The 6,219-nt window shown below is 41.4% G+C and overlaps 1 non-coding gene across 1 annotated transcript; it reads right to left on the bottom strand.

Moving 5' to 3' along the window:
* Positions 1 to 372: 372 nt before the first annotated feature.
* Positions 373 to 502, bottom strand: LOC118983989 (small nucleolar RNA SNORA38). Its single transcript, XR_005065842.1, has one exon. It is a non-coding gene; the product is annotated as a small nucleolar RNA SNORA38 (small nucleolar RNA).
* Positions 503 to 6,219: the final 5,717 nt, after the last annotated feature.

The raw sequence follows: 6,219 nt of genomic DNA on the forward strand, positions 1-6,219 counted from the left end.
AATATAGATATTATCCGGATAATGGATATCTGAAGTCCATAAAGTGAACATTTTGAAGAAACATCTTAGGTAGGTGTTTTAATACCTTTTTAGAGCATAAACATTATAATTCATAGTGACTTTTACCTTTTATTGTCCTCTTGAATATGTCATGCATGTGGCCAGTTTACATCTTCTTAAACACAAGACACACCCATCAATGCAACAAATATGTATATATATATATATATATATATATATATATATATACACACACCCCATTTCTTTAGGGGTTCCATTCATTCCCTTTGAAGCCTTCAATTGATATGTTGAGCTAAAATCTATTTCTAAATAACCCATGTCTATTGACCTTAATGATTCACTTTTTTTTCTCTATGTGGGATGGTTGCTCTTGACCCTGCTGGGAGCAAGCTGGCCCCAGCCCTCTCCAGTCCACTCTTCTGTGCCTCCAATCCTTACGTGTCCAAAGACAGGGCACCACAGGCACGCCTTCATAGGAGGATTAATGATTCACTTTTTAATTTTATTTAAAAGAAGTTTTCTCCCACAGGATGGCACATAAAATATTAATAACTCCTCTCAATTCTTTACCAGATGATGCTCTTTCTACCCATTAGAACACACTCCACCCCCGCCCAGTGCACAGGAAAAGGTTGCTCAAATGCAGTAGATCACATGAAATTGCCAGTTGGTGACCATACTTTTACTCCCAAACTCAACAACTGTCTATGGTTCAACTTATTATTGGTAACATGTATAGTCATCTATTATATTCAAGTAGTAAAGATAGGATAAATGCACTATTAATTCCAAGATGATTATGTCTTATAGTAAAGCCAGTACATTATCACTGATTAGGCTTAGAAGAGCAGTAATATAATGTCTACAAGGTGTGGAGTTAGAGGGAGGAAGGAGCTGTTTACTCTCACAGCCTTCAGAAAGGCTGTCCAAAATGCTTAATGGGAATACCCGGCTGGGCCTGACTAGGGATTGAACCTGTGACCTTTTGGTTTGCTGAAAGATCATCGACCAACTGAGGCGCACCAGCCAGGGCTCCACATATTGGGGGCTGAAGAAAGAATACAAGTTGACTAGGGAGACAGCAAAGTAAACTGCATATATAAATGAATGAAAGCATAAACGTCAGTGAGGTGAAATCAGCCACTAAAAGCCGTTTAGTTTTGTTGTAGCGAATGGGTCAGATGTGTGTGTGTGTGTGTGTGTGTGTGTGTGTGTGTGTGCGTGTGTTCAGTTTAGAGTTGTGGAATATAAAACTGGGAGACAGTCCAGGACCAGATTTCATAATGTTTTATATGTTATAGCCTGGAGGTTGATTCCGTTGGGGCTATAACGGTCCTTTGAGTTCTAAGGCAGACTCTATCCAACAGAATGGTCTAATTGACAGCTTTATGGGGTTGGGTTAGATTAAAGGAGTTAGAGAAAGAAGGAATGTTTAGAGGACATTTGCATATAATTCACACTAACATTATTTCCTTCCAAGAGAAGATACACTGGGGGTGGACAGAAACAGTGATGGGTTTAGGTAATCTGCAGAAAGTAAGGAGCAGAGTTTGATGTGATTGTTCATCAGGAACAAAACAGAGAGAGCATTTCTAGGTAAAGCTGTGGCCTGGTTGAAGTGTCTCAGCACATGGTACTGTTGTTCCTTGAAATAGGAAATACCATGGTGGGGGCACCGTCGGGGGGAGCCAGTGTGTTGACAAGGTGATGACATCGAGGTCTTTGGCACCAACATCCTGGAATCCTCCTCATCATACCCACATCTCTCCCATAAAGGAATCATATTGGACAACCATTCATTTAGATTTGAAACTTGTGCCTGCAGAATTAAAGAAATATCAGTATTTGGCATGGATCAAAGAAACCTATGCAGTGAGGTGAGAATTTAGATTTATTTACAGATTAAAACAAGAAATGAGTGCCAAAATTATCATTGTTGACTTAATTCTCATTCTTTGAACCTTAAACCTGTGCATTAACAAAAAAAATTGATTTCTTTCATATAATTTAAAAGAAAAATAATAACTTTTTCTCTGGACACTGAGAATAAGTGGGATAGTTCAGGCCACTGGAAAGATGACTGGAAATTCTAACAGATGTATTACAAAAATATTTCGAGATCAAGGAATATTAAAATTTAAGGGGAAGAAGATGGCAGACAACTAATATTCATTAAGTATCCACTGTAAATCTTCGACGTCACATGGAAAACTTACATAAACTAAAAAAAAAAACATACTAAAGGTAATTATGCTGAATTTACATACTTAAACAAAACTGTAGAAAATCATTTTAAAAGTGCTTTCTGATTTTAACTGGCACTTATTTATTATGTTTCACTTGGTAGGTACTCAACACGCCATGGTAGGCAGCCTCTAAAATAGAACAGTGATCCCATCTCCAAGGGATGCCCGTCCTTGTGTGGTCTCCTCCCCACGACTGGGACCTACATTTAGCGACTCTCCTAATGAACCGAATACAGAAGTGATGCTATGCCACGCCTGAGGTCCAGTTATAGGAGTCCTATTGCTTCTGTCCAGGTTACTCTGTGTGTGCAGCTTCTCACTCTTTGGGCTCTTCTTTCTCTCTGGGATTATTTACCCTGGGAGAAGTGAGGGGCCCTGTTGCGAGTCGCTCTGTGGAGAAGCCCACGGAATGAAGAACTGGGCTTCCATTCTAACAGCAAGGAAAGAAGTCCTGCCAACAGCCCATACATAAAGTCGGAAGCATGTTCTCTCACCCCAGTCAAATCTCCAGATTATTGTAACCACCGCCCACAATTTAACGCCAACCTCAGAGCAACCTGAGTCAGAATCACTCAGCGGAGCCATTCCTAGATTTCTGGCTCTCAGAAACTTGGTGAAATAATAAATGTTTGCAGTTGTTTAAGCTGCTAAATTTTGGCATAATGTATGCCAAGTTACATCTCTAATATACATGAATGAGTTCATTTTCTCCTTAAAAATACTTGCTATAGATATTAACATCCCCATTTTATAGAAGTGACTGAGACCCTCCTAGGCAAAACGATGATTGAGATTCAAGCCCCATCTTGTCTGGCTCCTAATTCTTACCACGAGACCCAAATGCCTTCTGGGAATGCAGGGCTCTCTAGAACTAATTGCAGTGATTCGCATGTCTAGGAACACCCACTTCCTTGGTTTTATTTCTGACCGTTTCCTGATCACTCTTGCACAGACAATCTTGTTAAGATGAGGTGCTAACATACTGTGCAGCTGCTTCAGGCAACCTGCTGCTTCGGCTGCAGCTGGGAACTAACTTTCCCAGCAAGCTCTGATTAGCATTTTGATCTTGACAAGCACTTTCCTCTCGGAATGCCAATGCAGGAGCGACTGTGGTCGCTGCCAGGCTTCTGGTTTCTACTGCACGCACACGCCATGGTTCACCTTCGTGTATTGAAAACACCGGGTCTGCTGCTGACATGCTCCAAATGGAAGCCCTTGCCCCTTATTTGCCACCATGGGCCCCCTTTGACAGAAAGCAATCTCATGCAGATTGCACACAGTATGAACTTGGGAAGCGGCTGGGGTTGGAACTGGCACTCTTGAGTCCCTATCTGTGCGCTTGGTGCTTAGGATATATTAGCTTATCTAATGCCCGCCTGACAAAGTTTGTGAGGATTACTTTATGACCTCGATCCCATGAGGCAGAGAGAGTCACTTTTCCATGTTTACAAAGGATTGATCTAAGTTTATCTGATTCATCTCTAAGATGGGAAGAAACAACACCATTAATTACTTTTGTCCTGTGACCTGCAAAATGTAACAGTGCACCTAGCAGCGTGCCAACATACCGTGTGAACTCTCTGCTTCTTTTATTTTTCTTCTTTCTTTTAAAAGGTTATTTACATGTCTATAAAGAATTATGTTTACTACCTAATGAGGCTTCCCGAAATGTGTATGTTGGGGTGCAGCACATTGAGCCACTGATATGGGTGAAGAGTGTTTGTAACCAAACAAAAATAGGAGGATTGGCTGCCGGCTGCCAGAAAAGCTAAGTTCATGAGGCAGATGCTGGTTTTATTCAGGTGCTGCGTGATCTGGGAGAAGGGCAGACTTCTCAAAGTCTGCCCATCTCAAAGCCCATCTCAGCAAGACTGTGGAAAAAGTCCAACTGTCCTCAGGGAGACCGAAAACAAAAGCCAGCGTCCAGAGGTCCTGCGCCATTTTAAAGTACAGTCCGTGGGAGCCCATGGATGGCTTAGTAGGTTTCGTGCCCAGCCAGGTAACGCGGCCTGTTCCCAGCTACTGTCCATTTCAGGCTCCTTCTCGCAGGCCATGCAGACTGCTGGAGCCTCAAGGTCATGTACTCCTGGGAGAGCACGCAAACACACTGGCAGCTGCATCACCCAGTAGGGGACAGGGAGAGACTTCCTCCTGGAGGCCATGGGCCCCGTGGCTGCTAGGGCCATGTGATCCAGAGAGAGAACAGGCAAGTGCACAGTGCAGTACAGGTCATGAACCAGAGAGAGCAAGTGTCGCATCCCCTCTGTTCCCCCGAGATTATATTAGTTTAGGTGTGGGTTTTCTCAAAATGACCAACCAACTTCCCAATCCTTCACACACTTCATTCAGCCTGGTCCACCGCCCAACCAACCCCTTCCTTCCCCAGGCCAGACTGACAAGCCTCTCTGGTCCAGCACCTCGCGTGTGCCATTTTGACTTCTACGGCGCATGCGCCTGCCTTCCCCTCCAATCTGGTACTGGAGGGGTTGGGGGAGGACTTGTTTATTCAATATCTTGCTAGTTCTTCACGCATCAGTGTTAAGGACCTCCCCCTGCTGGCGTCTTGGCTAATGGGGGAGGCTCCCTGGTGCTCCATATTGTCTACCAAGATGCTGCCCTTTAAAACAGACCTCTCTTCTATTTGAGTGAAGTAATAGCTATTATTTATTGATAACTCACTATGTCCTGGGCACTTTATCTCTCGTTCTCACATCAGCTCTTGCAGATAACACAGAGTTTCTTTGTCTACAAATGAAGATGAGGATTTAGATAAATGTCTCCAAATCATAAACAATCGATAGTTCTTAGGACATAAAAAATAGGCTTTCATTTTTTTCATCCCTAACGCAGAACCTTGCTCACTATGTCTAGTTATTAGTAGTCTTACGGATAAAAACCAGAAAGGATGAAGTCAGACTAAAGAAAGTGTTCAAAAAATAAAACCAGGAGGAAGTTATTTTAATAAAATAAAAGGATAGATACATAAAGTGTTCTGTTCATGAGTGAATTTTATAGAGAAGTTCCAAGAAAAAATAATAAACCTTCCTCCATCCGGTATAGGTAGCAAAAATCATAGTGCTCACTATGTAGTAGTTATTTTTCCAAGAGCGTTGTTCACAAGGATTTTAAAAGATAAATCTGTCCGAAGGAGTGTCTTTACATCTATTGTGTGCATGAAGCTTCTAAGATTTAGAGACACTAAATAACTTGCCAAAGGCACACAGTGAAAAATCAAAGGAGCGTGGATTTGCCGAGGATTCTGACTTCGAGGCCATTATCTTCGCTACTCAACAATACTGACTCCTGTCAAACGGTGATGTCTCTTATCAAGGAATGTTCAACAGTGCTATGGATTAGGACTCAATATTAAAGTTAATGGCATAGAAAAAGATGAAGAAGTCTTACCAAAGATGAAGAGGAGGACTTCACTGCATAATCAAAACTGTGTGCTGTTAACTAGGCATTGAGTGTTTTACTAAAAAATTATACGTTTTTTTTTCACAGCTGAGAAATAGTGGTGAACTACCATTAATATAGTTTGCCAATACAAAAGAGAATACTTTGGCTGAATAGCTTGAGGCATAGCATTTTAATTCAGGTGGGTATATGGTTCCATAAAAGTCAGTAGATGATATTATACTTCATAAATATATATTTAATACATAATGATAAGAAATTAATGATCAGTGCATGGTGAGTTTGAGGTTATTGTTTTATTCCCCTGGACTGCAATACTTCTTAGTCAAATTCAGTACTAATTTAATCAACTGTGTTGGTTAATATCAGTGGAGTAGAACACACGTTCAAGATCAAAAGAAATTAAAAAAAGATCATCTGATCATTGCTTGGAGTGACATTGAAAGCGGGCCTGCTCTGAAGCTTCATAATTATTCTTCATTGGACAAAGGTAGTACTGGTTAGGTAACTGTATCCGTGGTTTCTACTTTGCTAA

This window comes from Sturnira hondurensis, unplaced genomic scaffold, assembly GCF_014824575.4.
Source record: "Sturnira hondurensis isolate 20B ecotype Veracruz unplaced genomic scaffold, ASM1482457v3 Scaffold0003090, whole genome shotgun sequence".
Lineage (NCBI taxonomy): Eukaryota > Metazoa > Chordata > Mammalia > Chiroptera > Phyllostomidae > Sturnira > Sturnira hondurensis.